Raw genomic sequence first — 23936 nt, forward strand, 5'->3', positions numbered from 1 at the left:
AAAACCTCAGGTATGTATTTTATTTTTGGCTGTGCCGCGTGGCTGGCAGGATCTTAGTTCCCTGATCAGGGACTGAACCAGTGCCCCCTGCAGTGGAAGCATGGAGTCCTAAGCACTGAACCGCCAGGGAAGTCCCCTGAGGTATTTAAAGACTCCATAGATGTGGAGGGAATTCCCTGGCGGTCCAGTGGTGAGTACCCCAAGCTCTCACTGCCAAAGGCCCTGGTTCGATCCCTGGTAGGGGAAATAAGATCCCACAAGTTGCGCAGTGCAGCCAAAAAAAAAAAAAAGAAGACTCCATAGACATGGAAACTCACTTCTACGTCTCTCACAGGTCATGGCGAGGCTGAGAAGGCTGCGGTGGGAGCTCATACCTCCTTGGACTTCTCACATACGTTGGTGCCCAAACCTAACCAGGACTGGACCGTGTCAAACGCTTCTCTGAACAAAGTGGTTCATCAGTTTTCTCTTCAGGGTGCATTCCAAGGCAACAGTGTGATCCATGATGAATTTTTCCTGGTCTGTTTTTGGCTTGTCTCAGTGCTAAAGTCTATGTCAATACAAAACAGCATGATCATTTACTGTGAGACCTGCCCGAGTCAAGGAATGGGCTCTCTTAAGTCTCAGCAGTCAGGTTTTAACCTAGCTCGTTTTTCTTGGCTATTCTCATCATCCAGATGACAGGAAACTTCTGTGGGGGCATCTCTTTTATTCTCCTCCATGGGTTCCAAAGGGCAGTCTTGACCTACGGCCAGCACCTGTCCGACAGTCATGTCAGCACGAGCAGCTTTCAAGTAGCTGGCACACACCTGCCAGTCCTCCACAGAACAGGGCTCCACCACTGAGTCTCTGGGGAGGTCAGCTGGGAGAGGTGTCTCTAGGCAGCAAGGAAGGCTCTCCCCTTCTGCACTGGGAAGGACCCTCGGGACTGCATGGTTCAACAGGCGGCTGAGACCTGACATTACCATGATGTCACCGCTGTGCATAAACATGGGCGTGGGGGCTTCATCTCTTTTGAGGCCACCCAGGGGAAAGATGGCAGACTGTCCAAAGCTGAACGACAGCAGGGGTTTGGAGTGCTCTAGTTCAGATTTATCTACATGGATTCCCAGCGTGGAGTCTCATCGGTAGTAATTCAGGATACCAGCTTCAGCTCGGAAACCCTGAAATCCACAGGCGGTGTCCACTTACCCTGAGAGGAAAGTCAGGTCAGCAGGGGAAGGTGTGTAGTGATCTGCAGAGTATTTCTTACTGTCCCAGTTACAATGGTAGCCTAGGGTCACCCAGTGCAGTTTCTCTAATAAACTTCAGGGTCTCTATTTATTCTCTTCTTTATACCTTAGAAGCTCTTTGCTCTGTTCCCACAAATCTTGGGTCTCTTCTTAGTCACATGTGTGTCCAGGTTACATACATTGGGTTTCCGGGAATATGACTTAAGGCACTGCTTCACCTAATACCGCTGGTGACCTGGGAGGAAGGGTTTGGGATAGAAGTAAATCCGGGGTAGGCTTGCAGTCCGTAGGCTCGCCACTTGCTGGCCAGCTGAAGTCCTGCTCTGTATGCATCGTGGTCACTGGCTGGGGACACATTTAGCTGAGATTTGACTACCCTGGGGGCACCAGGCCCCATGCCTTGGGCTGCTTGGGCCGCCAAGAAGTCAGTGACCCCTCCCAGGTCTGCGGTGCTGGGGCGGCTCTGCCGGCAGAAGCGGAAAAGCTTCGGAAAGGCGCCCTCCCCAGGCTCCGCTACCAGCATCGCCACAGCGCCCACGGCCACTGCCACCTTCCCCATCTTGCTGCCTGGCCTCGTCTCCATCCTGTTGTTGAAAAACAATGAAAGTAAGTGTGGAATTGCTACACCTGTGAGTTTTCAGGCTTTTCCTTCTCTGAGCCCCATTTTCTCCCTAATAATGGTAAGAGGGAACCCTTACTATGTACCCAATGCTCCCTACATATATTAGCTCACTTAATTTTCACAACAACTCTGTGAGGTAAGTTTGATTATTATCATGCTTGTTACACCCATGAGTCAACTGAAGCACAGAAAGGTTAAGTGACTTGCCCAAGGTCACACAGCCACTCGGTGCCGGTGCCGGAGGTGGGATTCAAATCAGCCTCTGCTTCCTTATCAGAACAGTAGAGGGATGGGAACAACCCCACTGGATGATGAGTCCTCTAGAGGCAGGGGCTGTGTGTGTGTGTGTGTGTGTGTGTGTGTGCCCTTGGGGAGCCACCCGGGAGTAGGGGCTGTGTGTGTGTGTGTGTGTGTGTGTGTGTGTGTCTGTGTGTGTGTGTCTGTGTGCCCTTGGGGACCCAGCCGGGATGCTCAGGAAGTCAGCCATGATTATTGTCCTAGCAGGGTTTGGCAGGGAGGCAGGGAGCCAGCATGGGAGGGAATCAGAGACAGTCTGGGTTCGAATCCTGACTCTGCCACTCACTCATCGCAGACCTTGGCAGTCCTCTTGAGGCCTCTCTGAGACTTAGTTTTCTCACCTATAAAATGGGGGCCGTCCTAGTTGCTATTTCCAGGGCTGCTGTGAGGGATCAGGGAGAGAAAGGTGTGAGTGGCCTGTTCCACCGCCCAGTGTGATGAGCAGTGCTTAAATGTGGGCTGTTATTAGTCACCTGTTCACGGATGTCCTCAGCAGCTCTCTCTAGGTGATTTCTAACAGGACTTGGTCAGGAGTAGGCCCTTCAGAGTGTGAACACCGGGTCCAGCGCCTCTCACACCACTGGTGATGTGATCTGTGCCTAAGAACATTCACATGGGAGCCTCAGCCTAAGGGCCAGAAGGTCAGCAGCTGGGGTCAGGGTGAAGGTGGGCTCCTCAGCTGGCTGGGCACCGCCAGGACCGCAAGTCTGGTGCTGGGGTTGTCATTCCTATGGTGACCACCAGGGGTCACGCTTGGCCACTTCTGCCTTCTTCCCTGGTCCCAGAGCCCATGGGCAACCTGCAGAGGGCAGCGAGGACTCCCACATTCCTGCCAACTGCGAGGTGGGGCATTTCCAGCAAGAGTGCATCTGAGGCCCTGACTTGGCTTTCCCACCTCTGTTAAATAACAAAACTGGTAAGTTTTTCCATCCCTCTGTGGGAATGTCTGCTGGTCTTTTATCTACCCATCCATTTATCTCTTTGTTCATTCACTCATCTGTTCATCCATTCATCCTTCTGTCTGTCCATCCATTCATTATTCCTCTATTTTCCATTTGTTCATGTATCCATTCATCTGTCCTTTTATCCAGTCATCCATCCATCCAACATCCAACATCTGTCCATCTACCCTCTGTCTATCCCACATGCACAAAGACCCCATGTTGAGCCAGGCCTGCTCAGCCTGAGGTTCCCCATGAAGGGAGGAGGCCCATTTGCTGCTCCCACCACCCCTCTCCCCCATCTCCTCCAGGCTCACCATCTGGTGGGATCAGGGATGTACCAGGCAATGATAACATAAGATGATGTGTGTGGACAAAATTGGGGGTGCAAAAATGTCACATTTCATTATTAATTTTTATAGCACATTAGTCAGGAAGACATATTTCTATATCATTGTTCAGAAGTTTTGTAGCTTTTCACCATTAGGTGTTTAATTTACCTGCAATTGGTTTTCGTGACTGGTATGTAGTAGGATTGAATTTTTTTTTTTTCCCGTATGGATACCCAACCATCCGAGCACCATTAATTAAAAGTCAAGTCTCTCCTCAAGTCTCAGAAATGCCACCTCTGTCGTAAATCAGGCAGCCACGTATGTATGGGACCATTGGTGAGTGTGTCAGTTTATTTCTGATGTCCCAATTAAGTTTTAGAATTTTATCTGAATTTTGTACATTCCTGGTTAGATTTATTTCTAGGTACTTGATATATTTTGAAGTGTTGTAGATGGTGGTTATATTAGTTACTTATTGACATGTAACAAATTATCCCCAAACTCAGCATCAAAACCCCAAACATTTATTATCTCCAGTTTTTGTGAGTAGGAACCTAGCTGGTGGCTCTGGCTTAAGGTCTTTTATGAGGCTGCAGTCAAGCTGATGGCGAGGGCTGTGGCTTTATCTGAAGGCTTTGATTCCCACAGTGAGAAGCTGGAAGAAGGACCTCGGTTGTTGTCTTCTTTGAAGAAAGAATTCAGCAAAGAGACCAAGGCTGTTAAAAAGATAAAAGCATTTATTAGAAGCAAAGTACGTGTGGAAGAAGCAAAGTATTTGTGGAAAAAACAAAATATGTGTAAAAGAGCCCACAGGTGAGTCAGATTGAGTTTCACCCAGTAGGGGCAGCTTAGATTGCTTATATAGGGGCAGTTTTCCTTTTTTTTTTTTCCTGGCCAGTCATCTCCATATTTGGTCCTGGTGTGGGTGTGAATCTCTCAGCCAAGATGGATTCCAGCTGGCGTATCCTCTCTCCTTTTGTCCTTCCCGTAGACTGAGGGTCTTCTCTGTGCATGTGTTGGGCAGGGAAATCCACAAGAATGCACCCAATCAGGGCCCAATTCTCCCACTGGTATCCCATCTCAAAGAGTCAGCAGGAGACCAGCTGCAGCTGCTCAGCCTGGGGCCTATCTATCTCCTACCTCAGCTTGATTTGTAGGTCTGCCTCATGTCATGGCAACTGGCTTTCCTGGGAAGAAGTGATTTGAGAGAGAGAGAGAACACCCAAGAATGTAAGCCACAGTCTTTTAATAACCTAACATCAGAAGTGACATCTCATGATTTCTGCCATATTCTATTCTTTTTTTAATTTTATTTTTATTTATTTTTTATTTTTGGCTGCTTTTGGGTCTTCGTTGCTGCACGCGGGCTTTTCTCTGGTTGCGACGAGCAGGGGCTACTCTTCGTTGTAGTGTGCAGGCTTCTCATTGCGGTGGCTTCTCTTGTTGTGGAGCACGGGCTCTAGGCACACGGGCTTCAGTAGTTGTGGCTCGTGGGCCCTAGAGCGCAGGCTCAGTAGTTGTGGCACACAGGCTTAGTTGTTCTGCAGCATGTGGGATCTTCCAGGACCAGGGCTCGAACCCGTGTCTCCTGCATTGGCAGGCGGATTCTTATCTACTGCGCCACCAGGGCAGCCCCATATTCTGGTCATTAGAAGTAAGTTACTAAGTGCGGCCCACACAAGGGGAGGGGATTACATAAAGGCGTGAGTACCAGGAAGCTGGGATCATTTGGGGCCATCGTATAGTGAATAGAGCCTGTTACAGTGACCTTTTGAAAAGTTTATTTTCTAATAGTGGTTACTATATAGTACTGCATAGTCATGTGGGGTTATTTTTGGTTTTTTAAGGCAGAGTTTTTTTTTCTAGCTTTTTGTTTGTTTGTTTGTTTGTTTTCTGGCTGCACCCTGAGGCTTACTGGATCTTAGGTCCCCGACTAGGGATTGAACCCGCGCCTTTGGCAGTAAATCCTAACCACTGGACCGCCAGGGAATTCCCCATAATGATGTCTTAACATTGATTTTTTGTATCTGGCAACCTTGCTAAACTCTCTTATTAATTCTAATAGTTTGTCAATTTTTAAAAATGTACTCATTATAGCATCTATGAATAATGAAGTTTGTTTTTTTCTATCCAATCCTTGTCTGTTTTATTTCTCTTCCTTTTCTTACTGCATAGGCTAGGTCTTACAGAACAATACAGAACTGGTATAGTAACAGGAGGCTTTCTTATCTTGCTACCAATTTCAAAGGGAAAGTTTTTGACAGTTTCACCTTAAAGTGTAATATTTGCTGTAGGGTTTTTTAAAAAAGTGTATACCCTTTATCAGATTTAGGAAGTTCCTTATATTTCTAGTTTACTAAGGTTTTTTTTTTTTTAAACCATGAATGGATATTGAATTTTGTCAAACATCTCTTTTGCATACAGTGATCATTAGAATTTTCACCTTTGATCTATTAATATTTGAACTACATTAATTTTTCTTCTAACGTTAAATCTACATTGCATTGGTTAAACCTAAGTCGATCATAACATTATCCTTTTATATGTTTCTGGGTATAGTTTGTAATATCTTGTTTAGAATTTTTGCCTCTGTGTTCTTGAGAGAGAGTAACCTGTAATTTTTCTTTCTCGTATGCCTTGTTGGGTTTTGATGTCAAGATTATGCTAGCCTCATAAAATGAGTTTGAGTCTTCATTAAGAGTTTGGGCCAATTTAGAATTATTATGTCTTTCCAGAATTTTCTGTAGTATTTTCCAGTGACGCTCTCTGGTGATGGGTTTTCATTGTGGGAAGATTTTTGACTACAGATAGAAGTTACTTAGTGTACAGGACTGTTCAGGATTTTTTTTTTTTTTTTTTTGTGGTACAGGGGCCTCTCACTGTTGTGGCCTCTCCTGTTGTGGAGCACAGGCTCCGGACACGCAGGCCCAGAGGCCATGGCTCACAGGCCCCGCCGCTTCGTGGCATGTGGGATCTTCCCGGACCAGGGCACGAACCCGTGTTCCCTACATCGGCAGGCGGACTCTCAACCACTGCGCCACCAGGGAAGCCCCTGTTCAGGATTTTTATTTCCATTTAGAATGCTTACTGCAGCTTAAGTAAGCAATGTTTTTCTAGGAATTTTATAATATTTAATTATATTAATTTTTAGATTTATTGGCATAAAATTGTTCACAATATTCTGTTTTATATGATTACTGTTATAACATAATGTTTCTCTTTTCCAACCTGACATAGGTTATTTGTGCCTTTTTCTTTTACCTTCATAGTTTGCCAGAGGTTTGTCAATTTTGTTAGTCTTTCACATAGTCAATTTTGATTTTTGTTGATTTTCTTAACTGTAAGTTTGCTTACTACTTTACTAACTTGTGCTTTTATCTTTATTATTTTTCTGCTATATACTTTTAATTAACTACTCTTTTTCTAACTCCTTGAGGTAGATGCTTACCTAACTAATTTTAAGCCTTTATTCAGTTCTAGTATATGCTATATATTTCCTTATAAGTATTACTTTAGAAAAATTTCCTACGATTTTGAATATATATTTTCATTACTGTTCAGTTTTAGAAATAGTTTAAGTTTTTAATTGTGGTTCCTTCTTTGTTATAAAAAGTGTGTCTTTAAATTTTCTGAATATGTGGGGATTTCCTTTTATATTGATTTCAAGCTTAATTACATTGTGGTCAGAGAAACATTATCTGAATGATTTAAATCCCTTGACATTTATTGAGATTTGCTTTATGGCCCAGAATATGAGCTATATTTATAAATGTTCTGGATGGGCTTGAAATGGGTTTTTTACATTTGTTGTGTGCAGTGTTCTATGTATGTTCAAGTCTAATTTATTAACTGAGTTCATCAAATCTTCATCTCCCTTCCCTATCAAATTGAAAAAGTTGTCTGAAAATTTATTATGGCTGTTGATTTGTCTATTTTTCTGTGTAGTTCTATCAAGTTTTGCTGTATATATTTTGAGCTTATGTTATTAGGTACATAGAAATTTAATATTGTTACGTCCTCCTAGTGAAATTAAGTTTTATTATTATCTTTCCCTCTAGTAATGCATTTTGCCTTAACGTCTACTTTGTCTTTTTTCTTAAAATTAATTAATTAATTTTTGGCTGCATTGGGTTTTCGTTGCTCCGTGTGGGCTTTCTCTAGTTGTGACAAACAGGGGCTACTCTTCGTTGCGGTGTGCGGGCTTCTCATTGCAGTGGCTTCTCTTGTTGAGGAGCATGGGCTCTAGGCGTGGGCTTCAGTAGTTGTGGCTCGTGGGCTCTAGAGTACAGGCTCAGTAGTTGTGGTGCATGGGTTTAGTTGCTTCACGGCATGTGGGATCTTCCTGGACAGGGCTACGAACCCATGTCCCCTGCATTAGTAGGTGGATTCATAACCACTGCGCCACCAGGGAACCCCTACTTTGCCTTTTTATGAATATAGTTATAACAATTTTTTTAAAACTAGTATTTTTATTTTACCTTAAACTTTTCTCTAGTCTTATGTTTTAGAGGTGTTTGTTCATTTTTTATTTTATTTTTTAAAAATATTTATTTATTTGGCTGTGCCAGGTCTTAGTTGCTGCATATGGGATCGTCATTGCAGCATGTGGGATCTTTAGTTGTGGCATGCGGGATCTTTAGTTGTGGCATGTGGGATCTAGTTCCCTGACCAGGGATGGAACCCAGGCCCCCTGCACTGGGAGTGCAGAGTCTTTTTTTTTTTTTTTTAAGATTTTTTTGATGTGGACCATTTTTAAAGTCTTTACTGAATTTGTTACAATGTTGCTTCTTTTTTTCTTTTTTTAGTGTTTTTGGTTTTTGGCCACGAGGCATGTGGGATCTTAGCTCCCCAACCAGGGATTGAACCCACACCCCCTGCACAGGAAGGAGAAGTCTTAACCACTGGACCTCCAGGGAAGTCCCTGTTCATTCTTAAACAAAATAAATTTCCCCCATCCAGTCTGAAAATTTTGCTTTTTAACTGGAGCATTTATAATTAATGTATATGTACAGGTAAATGTAAATGTAAGGTACACCTACTGTAAATATTTGGAATTAAATCTACCATCTTATTTTGTGCTACTTATCTTATTCATCCTATTTTTTTCTTTTCTTTCTGGCTTTAAAGAGTTGTCTGTATATGTTTTATCATTTAACTCATATCATTTACTTCCTTAATAAGTTTGAAATGATATACTCTGTTTCTATTCCTTTGGTGCAGGAGCTGGCAACGTTTTTCTATAAAAAGCCAGATGGTAAATATTTTAGGCTTTGCCTGCCACAGACAGTCTGTCACACATTCTTCTTTGTTTGGATTATTATAACCCTTTTCATATGTAGAAACCATTCTTAGTTTGCAGGCCATACAAAAACATGTTGCAAGCTGGGTCTGACCCATGGGCCAGTGTCCTGACCCTTTTTTTCAGTGTTTACCCTAGAAATTGTAACATGCACACTTAATTTATTAAAGCCTAAAATTTATCAAACCTTTGCCCTTCCCCTGAATACCACATTGATATTAGAATATTTTGATTCTATTTACTTCCCACTCCCAATTTATGTTAGATTGTCTGATATTTTCATTTTATTTTAAATTCCACTAGACTTTATGATTACTGTTCTATACAGTCAGTATTTTATACATTTGTCCATATTTTTTTTTACCACTTTCTCTAGTCCCTATTCTTTTTTGTATCCTCAACCCTCCATCTAGATAATTTTCCTTCTGCCTCAAGTACATGTTTTAAAATTTTCTTTAGTGAGGTTTTGCTGATGATGAACTCTCTCAGTTTTTGTTTGAAAGAAAATGTCTTTATTTTGCCTTCATTCTTAAAAGATATTTTAGCTGACTATAGATTCTAGGTTGGCAGTTATTTTGCTTCATCACAGTGAGGATTACGTTCTATTTTTCTATGATTTCTGTCATTGCTGTTGAGAATGATTTGTAAGTCTAATTGCCATTCCTTTGAAAGTAAATGGTCTTTTCTCTCTGTCTGGCTTTGATATTTTCTCATTGTTTTTCTATTTCTGTTAAATATCAATTTCTTTGTATTTGTTCTGTTTGAGATTTTTTGGGCCACTTGTATCTGTGGATGGGCCACTTGTATCTTGCATCAATTCTGGAAAATACTCAGCCACTACCTCTAAATATTTCTTCCTCTTTCCTTGGGATTCTGATTAAATATGTGTTGGATTTTTCTCTCACTATATCCTCCATGTTTCCTATCTTCTTATCAGTATTCTCCATCTTCTTGTTTTTATGGAATACATTCTAGATAATTTCTTCTGATGTATCTTCAAGTTTCTAAAAGTTTCCTTTGGCTCTTTAAAAAACATGCGATGTCACTTTCCATAGTTTACTGTTCCCTGAAGATATCTTCAGGTTGTTCTTTTTTTTTTTTTTTTTTTTTTTTTTGCAGTACACGGGCCTCTCACTGTTGTGGCCTCTCCCGTTGTGGAGCACAGGCTCCAGACGCGCAGGCTCAGCGGCCATGGCTCACGGGCTCAGCCGCTCCGCGGCATGTGGGATCTTCCCAGACCGGGGCACGAACCCATGTCCCCTGCATCAGCAGGCGTACTCTCAACCACTACACCACCAGGGAAGCCCCGTTCATTTTTTATAGAATATAGTAAGGATAGTTATTTTATCCTCTTTATCTGATCATTACAAAATCTGCAGTAACCATGGATCTGCTTCTACTGGTTTTGACTTACATTCTCTCTTGTCTTTATGTACTTTGTCATCTTTGACCTGGTTATGGGCATTGGCTTTGAAAAATTATTTGTGGGGCTTCCCCCAAGGAATGGATGTGGTCCCCTCCAGCCTTGTATTTGTTTTTTTTGTTTTTGTTTTTTTGTAAAATACATATTTTATATCTATAGATGCACAGAAAAAAATCATTAGAAGAACATTCACTACATCATTGTTTGCCCAGAAGGACATAATTATAAGTGATTCTCTTCACTGTCTTTTTGAGGCTTTTTACATTTCTATGAGCACGTTACTTATTTTTCTTAATTTTAAAATTTTATTTTATTTATTATTTTATACAGCAGGTTCTTATTAGTCATCCATTTTATACACATCAGTGTATATATGTCAATCCCAATTGCCCAATTCAGCACACCACCATCTCCACCCCGCCGCGGCTTTCCCCCCTTGGTGTCCATACGTTTGTTCTCTACATCTGTGTCTCAACCTCTGCCCTGCAAACCGGTTCATCTGTACCATTTTTCTAGGTTCCACATATATGCGTTAATATATGATATCTGTTTTTCTCTTTCTGACTTACTTCACTCTGTATGACAGTCTCTAGATCCATCCACGTCTCAACAAATGACTCAAATTCATTCCTTTTTATGGCTGAGTAATATTCCATTGTATATATGTACCACATCTTCTTTATCCATTTGTCTATCAATGGGCATTTAGGTTGCTTCCATGACCTGGCTATTGTAAATACTGCTGCAATGAACATTGGGGTGCATGTGTCTTTTTGAATTATGGTTTTCTCTGGGTATATGCCCAGTAGTGAGATTGCTGGATCATATGGTAATTCTATTTTTAGCTTTTTAAGGAACCTCCATACTGTTCTCCATAGTGGCTGTATCAATTTACATTCCCACCAACAGTGCAAGAGGGTTCCCTTTTCTCCACACCCTCTCCAGCATTTGTTGTTTGTAGATTTTCTGATGATGCCCATTCTAACAGGTGTGAGGTGATACCTCATTGTAGTTTTGATTTGCATTTCTCTAATAATTAATGATATTGAGCAGCTTTTCATGTGTTTCTTGGCCATCTGTGTGTCTTCTTTGGAGAAATGTCTATTTAGGTCTTCTGCCCATTTTTGGATTGTGTTGTTTGTTTCTTTAATATTGAGCTGCATGAGCTGTTTATATATATTGGAGATTAATCCTTTGTCTGTTGATTCATTTGCAAATATTTCTCCCATTCTGAGAGTTGTCTTTTCGTCTTGTTTATGGTTTCCTTTGCTGTGCAAAAGGTTTGAAGTTTCATTAGGTCCCATTTGTTTATTTTTGTTTTTATTTCCATTACTCTAGGATGTGGATCAAAAAAGATCTTGCTGTGATTTATGTCAAAGAGTTTTCTTCCTATGTTTTCCTCTAAGAGTTTTATAGTGTCTGGTCTTACGTTTAGGTCTTGAATCTATTTTGAGTTTATTTTTGTGTATGGTGTTAGGGAGTGTTCTAATTTCATTCTTTTACATGTAGCTGTCCAGTTTTCCCAGCACCATTTATTGAAGAGACTGTCTTTTCTCCATTGTATATCCTTGCCTCCTTTGTCATAGATTAGTTGACCATAGGTTTGTGGGTTTATCTCTGGGCTTTGTATCTTGTTGCATTGATCTATGTTTCTGTTTTTGTGCCAGTACCATATTGTCTTGATTACTGTAGCTTTGTAGTATAGTCTGAAGTCAGGGAGTCTCATTCCTCCAGCTCCGTTTTTTCCCTTGAGACTGCTTTGGCTAATCGGGATCTTTTGTGTCTCCATACAAATTTTAAGATTTTTTGTTCTAGTTCCATAAAAAATGGCATTGGTAATTTGATAGGGATTGCATTGAATCTGTAGATTGCTTTGGGTAGTATAGTCATTTTCACAATATTGATTCTTCCAATCCAAGATCATGGTATATCTCTCCATCTGTTGGTATCATCTTTAATTTCTTTCATCAGTGTCTTATAGTTTTCTGCATACAGGTCTTTTGTCTCCCTAGGTAGGTTTATTCCTAGGTATTTTATTCCTTTTGTTGCAGTGGTAAATGGGAGTGTTTCCTTAATTTCTCTTTCAGATTTTTCATCATTACTGTATAGGAATGCAAGAGATTTCTGTGCATTAATTTTGTATCCTGCAACTTTACCAAATTCATTGATTAGCTCTAGTAGTTTTCTGGTGGCATCTTTAGGATTCTCTATGTATAGTATCATGTCATCTGCAAACAGTGACAGTTTTACTTCTTCTTTTCCAATTTGTATTCCTTTTATTTCTTTTTCTTCTCTGATTGCCGTGGCTAGGACTTCCAAAACTATGTTGAATAATAGTGGTGAGAGTGGACATCCTTGTCTTGTTCCTGATCTTAGAGGAAAAGCTTTCAGTTTTTCACCATTGAGAGAATGATGTTTGCTGTGGGTTTGTCATATATGGCCTTTATTATGTTGAGGTAGGTTCCCTCTATGCTCACTTTCTGGAGAGTTTTTATCATAAATCAGTGTTGAATTTTGTCAAAAGCTTTTTCTGCATCTATTGAGGTGATCATATGGTTTTTTTCCTTCAATTTGTTAATATGGTGTATCACATTGATTGATTTGCGTATATTGAAGAAACCTTGCATCCTTAGGATAAATCCCACTTGAGCATGGTGTATGATCCTTTTAATGTGTTGTTGGATTCTGTTTGCTAGTATTTTGTTGAGGATTTTTGCATCTATATTCATCAGTGATATTGATCTGTAATTTTCTTTTTTTGTCGTATCTTTGTCTGGTTTTGGTATCAGGGTGATGTTGGCCTCATAGAATGAGTTTGGGAGTGTTCCTTCCTCTGCAATTTTTTGGAAGAGTTTGAGAAGAATGGGTGTTAGATCTTTTCTAAATATTTGATAGAATTCACCTGTGAAGCCATCTGGTCCTGGACTTTTGTTTGTTGGAAGATTTTTAATCACAGTTTCAATTTCAGTGCTTGTGATTGGTCTGTTCATATTTTCTATTTCTTCCTGGTTCAGTCTTGGAAGGTTATACCTTTCTAAGAATTTGTCCATTTCTTCCAGGTTGTCCATTTTATTGGCATAGAGTTGCTTGTAGTAGTCTCTTAGGATGCTTTGTATTTCTGTGGTGTCTGTTGTAACTTCTCCTTTTTCATTTCTAATTTTATTGATTTGAGTCCTCTCCCTCTTTTTCTTGATGAGTCTGGCTAATGGTTTATCAATTTTGTTTATTTTCTCAAAGAACCAGCTTTTAGTTTTATTGATCTTTGCTATTGTTTTCTTTGTTTCTATTTAATTTATTTCTGCTCTGATCTTTATGATTTCTTTCCTTCTGCTAGCTTTGGGTTTTTTTAGTTCTTTCTCTAGTTCCTTTAGGTGTAAGGTTAGATTGTTTATTTGAGGTTTTTCTTGAGGTAGGCTTGTATAGCTATATACTTCCCTCTTAGAACTGCTTTTGCTGCATCCCATAGGTTTTGGATTGTCGTGTTTTCATTGTCATTTTTCTCTACGTATTTTTTTATTTCCTCTTTGATTTCTTCAGTGATCTCTTGGTTATTTAGTAATGTATTGTTTAGCCTCCATGTGTTTGTGTTTTTTACGTTTTTTTCCCTGTAATTGATTTCTAATCTCATAGCATTGTGGTCAGAAAAGATGGTTGATATGATTTCAATTTTCTTAAATTTACTGAGGCTTGATTTGTGACCCAAGATGTGATCTATCCTGGAGAATGTTCTGTGTACACATGAGAAGAAAGTGTAATCTTCTGTTTTTGAATGGAATGTCCTATAAATATCAATAAATCTATCTGGTCTATTGTGTCATTTAAAGCTTCTGTTTCCTTATTTATTTTCATTTTGGATGATCTGTCCATTGGTGTAAGTGAGGTGTTGAAGTCCCCCACTATTATTGTGTTACTGTCTATTTCCTCTTTCATAGCTGTTAGAAGTTGCCTTATGTATTGAGGTGCTCCTATGTTGGGTGCATATATATTTATAATTGTTATATCTTCTTCTTGGATTGATCCCTTGATCATTATGTAGTGTCCTTCCTTGTCTCTTGTAACATTCTTTATTTTAAAGTCTATTTTATCTGATATGAGTATTACTACTCCAACTTTCTTTTGATTTCCATTTGCATGGAATATCTTTTTCCACCCCTCACTTTCAGTCTGTATGTGTCCCTAGGTCTGAAGTGGGTCTCTTGTAGACAGCATATATATGGGTTTTGTTTTTGTATCCATTCAGCAAGCCTGTGTCTTTTGGTTGAAGCATTTAATCCATCCACGTTTAAGGTAATTATTGATATGTATGTTCCTATGACCATTTTCTTAATTGTTTTGGGTTTGTTTTTGTAGGTCCTTTTCTTCTCTTGTGTTTCGCACTTAGAGAAGTTCCTTTAGCATTTGTTGTAGAGCTGGTTTGGTGGTGCTGAATTCTCTTAGCTTTTGCTTGTCTATAAAGCTTTTGATTTCTCCATTGAATCTGAATGAGATCCTTGCGGGGTAGAGTAATCTTGGTTGTAGGTTTTTCCCTTTCATCACTTTATCATGCCGCTCCCTTCTGGCTTGTAGAGTTTCTGCTGAGAAATCAGGTGTTAACCTTATTGGAGTTCCCTTGTATGTTATTTGTCGTTTTTCCCTTGTTGCTTTCATAATTCTTCTTTGTCTTTAATTTTTGCCAATTTGATTACTATGTGTCTCAGCATGTTTCTCCTTGGGTTTATCCTGTATGGGACTTGTTGCGCTTCCTGGACTTGGGTGGCTATTTCCTTTCCCATGTTAGGGAAGTTTTCAACTATAATCTCTTCAAATATTTTCTCGGGCCCTTTCTCTCTCTCTTCTCCTTCTGGGACCCTTATAATGTCAATGTTGTGTTTAATGTTGTTCCGGAGGTCTCTTAGGCTGTCTTCATTTCTTTTCATTCTTTTTTATTTATTCTGTTCCGCAGCAGTGAATTCCACCATTCTGTCTTCCAGGTCACTTTTCCGTTCTTTTGCCTCAGTTATTCTGCTATTGATTCCTTCTAGTGTATTTTTCATTTCAGTTACTGTATTGTTCATCTCTGTTTGTTTGTTCTTTAATTCTTCTAGGTGTTTGTTAAACATTTCTTGCATCTTCTTGATCTTTGCCTCCATTGTTTTTCCGAGGTCATGGATCATCTTCACTATCATTATTCTGAATTCCTTTTCTGGAAGGTTGCCTATCTCCACTTCATTTAGTTGTTTTTCTGGAGTTTTATCTTGTTCCTTCATCTGGTACATAGCCCTCTGCCTTTTCACCTTGTCTATCTTTCTGTGAATGTGGTTTTTGTTCCACACGCTGCAGGATTGTAGTTCTTCTTGCTTCTGCTGTCTGTCCTCTCGTGGATAAGGCTATCTAAGAGGCTTGTGCAAGCTTCCTGATGGGAGGGACTGGTGGTGGGTAGAGCTGACTGTTGCTCTGGTGGGTAGAGCTCAGTAAAACATTAATCTGCTTGACTGTTGATGGGTGGGGCTGGGTTCCCTCCCTGTTGGTTGTTTGGCCTGAGGCAACCCAACACTGGAGCCTACCTGGGCTCTTTGGTGGGGCTAATGACAGACTCTGGGAGGGCTCACGCTAAGGAGTACTTCCCAGAACTTCTGCTGCCAGTGTTCTTGTCCCCGTGGTGAGCCACAGCCACCCCCCACCTCTGCAGGAGACCCTCCAACACTAGCAGGTAGGTATGGTTCAGTCTCCCCTGGGGTCACTGTTCCTTCCCCTGTGTCCCGATGCACACACTACTTTGTGTGTGCCCTCCAAGAGTGGAACCTCTGTTTCCCCCAGTCCTGTCCAAGTCCTGCAATCAAATCCCACTAGGCTTCAAAGTTTGATTCTCTAGGAATTCCTCCTCCCATTGCCAGACCCCCAGGTTGGGAAGCCTGACGTGGGGCTCAGAATCTTCACTCCAGTGGGTAGACTTCTGTGGTGTATGTGTTCTCTGGCCTGTGAGTCACTCACCCAGCAGTTATGGGACTTGATTTTACTGTGATTGCGCCCCTCTTACCGTCTCATTGTGGCTTCTCCTTTGTCTTTGGATGTGCCGTATCTTTTTTGGTGAGTTCCAGTGTCTTCCTGTCAGTGATCGTCCAGCAGCTAGTTGTGATTCTGGTGTTCTCACAAGAGGGAGTGAGAGCATGTCCTTCTACTCCGCCATCTTGGTTCTTGCAGAGATGTTGAGAGGATTCATTGACAGAATGTACATAAAGCACTTTTTTCTTTCCCTTTGCGCTTGTCTAGTTTCATTCGAAGTGCACCCAGCTCTTCAGACCAGAGTTCCTATGTGAAACGGCTGTGCCCAACACCTCAGCTCGGCAGGCCATGTGCACGAGTGCTACGCTCAACACTGCAATCTGTTTCTTTTTTTTATATTAATAAAAAATTTTAAATTGAAGTATAGTTGATTTACAATGTTGAGTTAATTTCTGCTGTATAGCAAAGTGATTCAGTTATACATATGTATACGTTCTTTTTTTTTAATTCTTTTCCATTATGGTTTATCATAGGATATTGAATATAGTTCTCTGTACTCTACAGTAGGATCTTGTTGTTTATCCATTCTATATATAATAGCTTACATCTGCTAACCCCAACCTCCCACTCCATCCCTCCCCCAATCCCCTCCCTCTTCTTTTATTTGTTTCTGATAGGCAGTTGTGACGCTTAAGGTGGAAAAATTTCCGACCGAGTTCATAGCTTGAGGTTCCCTGTCTGCCCCTGGCTATTGTACCTGGAGTGGCAAAGTGCGTGCGTGTCAGTCTATGGCTATAGTTCTCAGAATGGGCTTCTTCCCCTGCTCCTTTGCTTCTGCTCTTCTCAATTCCAAATTGCTTTCTGGGGCCAATGGGAGGGGCATGATTTAGTTCTGGTTTACCCTTTTCCCGAGGAGGGGTTCCCAACCTACATGGGAAGGGTCTGCTTTAAGACTCACCTCCCTTGACTGGCCTTTGGCCTGGACTTCTGTCCTGCTTACCCTGAAAGCCCCCAGATCTAAGCCCAAGTGGGTAACATCCGTCAATACCCTTCATACGGAAGTGGCTTTGGTGGTTCTGTTACTTTGCTTACCTCTCTGGGGTTATATTTTCTCCTCAGTTTTAGCCTGCTGCTTCCCCATGATCTTTTTAGCTCTGCAATTTAAAAAAATATTTTACTCAGCATTTTAAACCATGTTCAGAGGGTAAAGGAAATCTGCCATCACTGAAAACAAAAATCTTAATATCAGTTTTAGATGCACTGGGTCTGAGGGTCTGAGGGGACATTTGCATAAAGGAAAGTCTTCTCTTTATTTAAAAAATTTTTTTTTTTAAAATTTTTGGCTGCATTGGGTCTTCATTGCTGCATGCAGTCTTCCTCTAGTTGTGGCGAGCGGAGGATACTCTTTGTTGCGGTGTGCGGGCTTCTCATTGAGGGGACTTCTTTTTTTGCAGAGCATGGCTCTAGGTACGTGGGCTTCAGTAGTTGCAGCATGCAGGCTCTGGAGTGCGCGGATTTCAGTAGTCGCGGCACTTGGGCTCAGTATTTGTGGCACACGGGCTCAGAAGTTGTGGCTCATGGGCTCTAGAGCATAGGCTCAGTAGTTGTGGCGCACGGGCTTAGTTGCTCCACGGCCTGTGGGATCTTCCCAGACCAGGGCTCAAACCCATGTCCCATGCACTGGCAGGCGGATTCTTAACCACTGTGCCACCAGAAAGTCTTCTCTTTATAATGCCAGTCTCTACATATATCCAGCCTACAACTTGTCACCACCTTGGTGTACCACTGCCAGGATGCTGTGTCCTCTGAGATGGTGTGAGCAGAAGTGAGTTAGATACGACCGGCAGAACTCAAGGAAAGATCAGATGCCTTCCCTTCCTTGGGGAGGCAGGAAAGTGGAGCCCGACTCCCCAGCTCGTGGCACATCTCCCAGTGACCTCACCTGTGTCCACCTGTCCCCAAACTGCTGCCGTAAGGACCTCTTGCCTCCTCCTCCGTGGATGGCTGGTAAAATGGGCGCAGTGCTGTGGGCTGACTGCAGCAATGACTAGGCAGAAATCCCAGCTTCCTCACATACGAGTTATGCAACCCCAGGAAGCTACACCTAACCTCTCCCAGCCTGAGTTGACAGATCTGCAATATGGGACAGTCATAATAGTAACTAGCTTATAGCGTTGATAGGAGAATAAACTAGTTAATAACTGTAATGCCCTTGAGAGAGTGCCTGCAACGTAATAGGCACTATAAAATCTTTTTAAAAATGGGATGATAAAAAGTGTCTCACATACCTCTCTAGGCCAACTGAAATAACAGAGAGAATATTACTATTGCATTTACTCTTTTAATCTCATGAAACCCTTCATTTTAGATATGAGAAACTGAGACCCAGAGAGGGCATGGACTCCACCAAAGCCGCCCAGAAGGCCACCGGCTCCCTAATCTGCAAAGGGGCACTCCAGGGTTCTAGCCCCAGCTCTGCCACCGCTGTGTGATTGTGGCCTGGTCTGTTCCCTCTCTGTGCCTTGGTTTCCCCATTGGTGAGGGTGTTCGGACCAAGCTCCAAGGTTTGTACTGGGAGATTTGGGGGTTGCAGTTGCCAAGGTGACTCGAGGACCCAAAAGAGCTGGGAGGGTGTGCGCTGGATGATGAGTTGAAGCTGCCTGCCGGGGACCCAGAAGCTTGAGAACTCGCAGCCTCAAACCAGCTGCCTCTACCACCAGTAGCAGCGCTTAGGAAGGTGTAACCCAGCCACAGTCTTGGGTAAGTGGCTTCTCACAGGGGGAGGGGTGGATAACAGCGAGGGGTGAGAATTCGCAGCAGCCCTCTGGCTGGGGGGCCCCAGGCAGGCACGCTGAGCCCTACTCAGACTTGTCTTCCCTGAGCTGAGGCAGGACACCTAGGCTCTGGCTTCTGACTGTATGTTTCAAGCCAGTCCCCACCCCACTCAGGCCCTGTCAATGAAATGGGACCAGAGACAGCGTAGATAAGTCTCAAGGGCCCCCCATGACCTGCGCATCAGGCAGAGGTGTGACTGTCCCTCCTAGTGTGGACACTAGGGTCTCCACCTGCCCCACCATAGGGGAAAGGCAGCACTGAGCCTGAGCAGGGGCACTACTGCCCTGACCACCTATCGTCTGACCTCTCTGAGCCGCAGGGCCCCTCACCTGTGCGTGGGGAGAGCAGCAGAACCAACATGGCAGGGCCGGGAGGACTACCTGACACTGTCACCCAGGGCCTGACACAGCTGTCAGTGCAAAAAGGAATTCCCACTCACCAAGGCCCCCTCCCACCAGGCCTTAGGGGCTAGAGGCAGCTCCCAGGCCCCGGCCCCAGACCTCCATGCCCAGAGGGAGCCAGACCTCGGAAGAGGCCTTGGCTGTGGTGGTTCCAGAGCAGGTGTCGCAGCCCCACTCCTTGACCAGGGCTCCCACACACCCATATCCTGCCTCCAGGCCAACCCCCAAATTAGTTGTCATTTAGTTAGGGCCACCAACCCGCAGGCGGTTAATTGTGCCCATCAGCAAAGTAAGAAGAACTTCTTTTAAAAAATAAATTTATTTATTTATTTTTGGCTGCGTTGGGTCTTCATTGCTGTGTGCAGGCTTTCTCTGGTTGCTGCGAGCCGGGGCTACACATCATTGCGGAGCACGGGCTCCAGGTGCGCAGGCTTCATTTAGTTGCAGTTCGCGGGCTCTAGAGCGCAGGCTCAGTAGTTGTGGCACACAGGCTTAGTTGCTCCGCAGCATGTGGGATCTTCCTGGACCAGGGCTCGAATTGGTGTCCACTGTATTGGCAGGCGGATTCTTTCTTTTTTTTTTTTGCGATACGCGGGCCTCTCACTGCTGTGGCCTCTCCCGCTGCGGAGCACAGGCTCCGGACGCGCAGGCTCAGCAGCCATGACTCACGGGCCCAGCCGCTCCGCGGCATGTGGGATCTTCCCGGACCGGGGCATGAACCCGTATCCCCTGCATCGGCAGGCGGACTCTCAACCACTGCGCCACCAGGGAAGTCCCCAACAGGCGGATTCTTAACCACTGCGCCACCAGGGAAGCCCAGAACAGGTAGAACTTTAATGAGCAATTCATTAACAAAACTGGGGACTGCCAGAGCCTCTTCTTTCAGGAGGGACTGATTTCATTAACCACTTCATCACTCAGGCAAAGGCTGATGATATCGGTGGTTTGCATCCTCCAAGATCCTAGGGGAAATAAAACAACTGCTTCTCATTTACAGAGAGCCAGCTCTGCCCAGCGGTGTGCTTTGCAAACCCCTGCAGATTCAGTCCTTCCAGTGAGGTACTACTATTTTGGCCATTTTACAGGTGGGGAAATTGAAGCTCAGGTTATTCTCTTCCCCAAGGACACATAACTAACTACAAATATATCCCAGTCTCTCTGACTCCAAAGGTATTTTCTCTTTGACCCCTCAAATACGTTTCCTTTTATGGATGGAAGGTCTCAGAACCTGTGAGCTAAGAAACTGTCACAGGCTTGCAGGGACGGGGGATGTGGACTGAGTTCTGTTCCTAAAGCAATTCCACTGCTTTCGTGCAAAAGGAAGCCCTTAGGTCCTGAGACACACTGAGGCTGGCTTGTCCCCTCCAGCCACTCTCTTGCCCCTCAAGCCACCCGCCTCCATCCTCAAGTTCTGGATTCTTCCTCTGCAGCTCACTTACCTCTTCTGTGTCTGTGGCTCTTTCCATAAGAGGCAATATAAATGGGAGTTTAGATGGCACAGGGCAATTAATTTTTAACTTTAGTCTAATGAGTAGCTTTTCATTAATTATGGCATGTGACCCTGGTCATTTAACACAGGATATTGTGTTTTCTTTTAAAAGCAATCATTTGGAATTAAATGTTAAAAGATCCATAGATCTAAAAGAAAATATTAAGTAAATATTTGGCAGACTTGATTTCTAGACTTGGAAAAAACTGTGAAGACAAACTTGCCTGCCTGAGTTGGGGATACCTAGCCTGGGTTACCCTCCTACACCCCCTTCTTAATCAAATAGGTCCAAGGAGGTGTTTGTCAGTCTCAAGAGAGTAGTCCTTTCCTGGAGGGGAAGTTGGCCTTCCTCCTCAGCCAACAGGCTCATGCTGCAGCCGCTTTACTTATTTCTCTGAAAATGTTATCAATGTACTACACGCACACAGTTTAGTATCGTGGTTGCCTGGGGTGGGAGTGGAGGGGAGGTTGACTCCAAAGGGCACAAAGGAAGTTTCTCGAAAGATGAAAATGCTCTATATCTTGATTGGGGTGTTTGCTACACAAGCGTGCACATTTGTCAAGTCATTGATTTGTACACTTAAAATGTGGAAATTTTATTGCAGGGAGATAAAACCAATTTGAAAACAAAAACCAAAGCCACAGATATTCATTTATACTGGGAGCCACTTCATATTCACTGCCAGTTTTGTTTTTTTTTTTTTTTTCACTGCCAGTTTTAAATTCTGAGATTCGTGCTTTGCTGCATGATAGTATATGCTGGTCTCATTTAGCTGTCATTTCATTTGCTCCCAAAGTCAGCAGTTACAGAGTTCTGCCACGTGCCGGTCACAACAAGGGTGCTTAAAATGCCAGAGAGTTACATTTGGCAAAGGGATATCGCAAGTCAGCCGGGAGAGGATGAATCAATCAGTAAATGTTGGGACAACTGGCTCTCCATTTAGAAGGAAATAAAATTAGATCCTTACCTCACACGTTATACACACATGTAAACATTCCAGATGGATTAAAGATGGATGGATTAAATGTTATACAAAAACTATAAAAAATTAAAGTAAAATATAGAAGAATATTTTTAATAAGGTCCAACCAGTAAAAGCTAAGACATGAGGGCCAAAATTCATAAAGGAACATTATGTTTGACTATATAATAATGTAAAACTTTCTATGACCAAAGAGAATTTAGCTAAAAAGCATACAGTAGACTACTGGAAAATATTGCCTCGTGTGTATTAAAGAATTAAGATTTTTTTTTTTTTAATTTTGCGGTAAGCGGGCCTCTCACTGTTGTGGCCTCTCCCGTTGCAGAGCACAGGCTCCGGACGCGCAGGCTCAGCGGCCATGGCTCACGGGCCCAGCCGCTCCGCGGCATGTGGGATCTTCCCAGACCGGGGCACGAACCCGCGTCCCCTGCATCAGCAGGCGGACTCTCAACCACTGCGCCACCAGGGAAGCCCAAGAATTAAGATTTTTAATATGAAAAGAGGTCCTATAGATCCGTAAGAAAATAAATCAGTGACAAAAAGCCCAATTAAAAATGGGTAAAGGATAGATACAGTTGTTTCACACAAGAAGAAATAAAAATGGGAAGTAAAGTTATGAAAAGATGTTCAGACTCCTTCACAATTACGGATAGGCACATTAAAATAATGGCATCAGCCCTCTCCGGATTGGCATAAAAAACAGTGGTATGAGTATGGGAAAATGGGCATTTTCACACAGTATTGGTGGGAATCTAACCTGGTACTGCTTTTAGGGAGGGCAATTTAGCAGTATCTATAAAAGTTTTAACTGCACAAACTCTGACCCAGCAATTCCCCTTACAGGAATCTATTCTTCAGAAAGAGCCCCACGTGTGCCCAAAATATATATTCATTGCTGTGAAGCATATTATACTAAAAATTGGAAACTGCCTAAGTTTCCTTCAGTAGGGGGTTATGGAAAAATAAATTTTACATTGTGTGCAATGGAATTCTTGCGTCAATTAGAAAGAATGAAATAGAACTCTATGTACTGGCCTGGAATGATATCCATTATGTCTTAGCAAGAGAAAAGAAAGCAAGTTATAAAACACTATGTATAGCATAATAACCCTATTTTTGTAAAACAATTGCTTATACGAGTTATAAATATATAATGATAATGTCTCACAATTATATATGCTAGCAGCCTGGAATTATTATTATTCCTATTCAGTAGATGAGGAAACTGAGGCACAGAGTGGTTTAATAACTTGCCCAAGTGGCACAGCTTGCCAGTTGCAGAGCAGGGATTTGAACCCTAGCAGCCTGACTCCACAACTTGAGTGGAGTCAAAATAAGGCTTATTTTGACTTATTTTGGCGTTGTAGGCCCCAAATACTTCTGTTAAGAGTGGTGACCTCCTGGGGCTTCCCTGGTGGCACAGTGGTTAAGAATCCGCCTGCCAGTGCAGGGGACAGGGGTTCGAGCCCTGGCCCAGAAAGATCCCACATGCCACAGAGCAACTAAACTTAGCGTGTGCCAAAACTACTGAGCCCGCACTCTAGGGCCCACGAGCCACAACTACTGAGCCCACGTGCCACAACTACTGAAGTCTGCGCTCCTAGAGCCCATGCTCTGCGACAAGAGAAGCCACCGCAATAAGCCCGCGCACCGCAACGAAGAGTAGCCCCCGCACACAGCAATGAAGACCCAACGCAGCCAAAAAAAAAAAAAGAGTGGTGACCTCCCAAAACAACACTGCAAGGGCTGAGTCACTTTTTAATAAATACTTTTAAGAGGTAGATATTTGGGCTTCCCTGGTGGCGTAGTGGTTGAGAGTCCGCCTACCGATGCAGGGGACACGGGTTCGTGCCCCGGTCCGGGAAGATCCCACATGCCGCGGAGCGGCTGGGCCCGTGAGCCATGGCCGTTGAGCCTGTGCATCCGGAGCCTGTGCTCCGCAACGGGAGAGGCCACAACAGTGAGAGGCCCGCGTACCGCAAAAAAAAAAAAAAAAAAAAAAAGAGATAAATATTTAAAAACACGAACTGGTAAATAAGACTTATCAAAAGGCCCAGTTTCCTGCAAACCCCCTCCTCAGAGTCTACCACTTACTTTAAT

The 23936-nt window shown here is 42.9% G+C and overlaps 2 long non-coding RNA genes and 1 pseudogene across 2 annotated transcripts; 1 reads left to right on the forward strand and 2 right to left on the reverse strand.

Annotated features, from left to right (window-relative positions):
• Positions 1-623: 623 nt before the first annotated feature.
• LOC132416046 (nucleic acid dioxygenase ALKBH1 pseudogene) lies at positions 624-1791 on the reverse strand (annotated as a pseudogene).
• An 897-nt stretch (positions 1792-2688) lies between these two features.
• LOC132416774 (uncharacterized) lies at positions 2689-4092 on the forward strand. Its single transcript, XR_009517721.1, has 3 exons — positions 2689-2792; positions 2937-3067; positions 4073-4092. It is a non-coding gene; the product is annotated as an uncharacterized lncRNA (long non-coding RNA).
• On the reverse strand, positions 3936-18160 carry LOC132416773 (uncharacterized). The gene is made up of 3 exons (XR_009517719.1): positions 18071-18160; positions 17221-17282; positions 3936-4140 (listed from the first exon to the last, which is right to left on the reverse strand). It is a non-coding gene; the product is annotated as an uncharacterized lncRNA (long non-coding RNA).
• Positions 18161-23936: the final 5776 nt, after the last annotated feature.

This window comes from Delphinus delphis, chromosome 20, assembly GCF_949987515.2.
Source record: "Delphinus delphis chromosome 20, mDelDel1.2, whole genome shotgun sequence".
In the NCBI taxonomy this organism is placed as follows: Eukaryota; Metazoa; Chordata; class Mammalia; order Artiodactyla; family Delphinidae; genus Delphinus; species Delphinus delphis.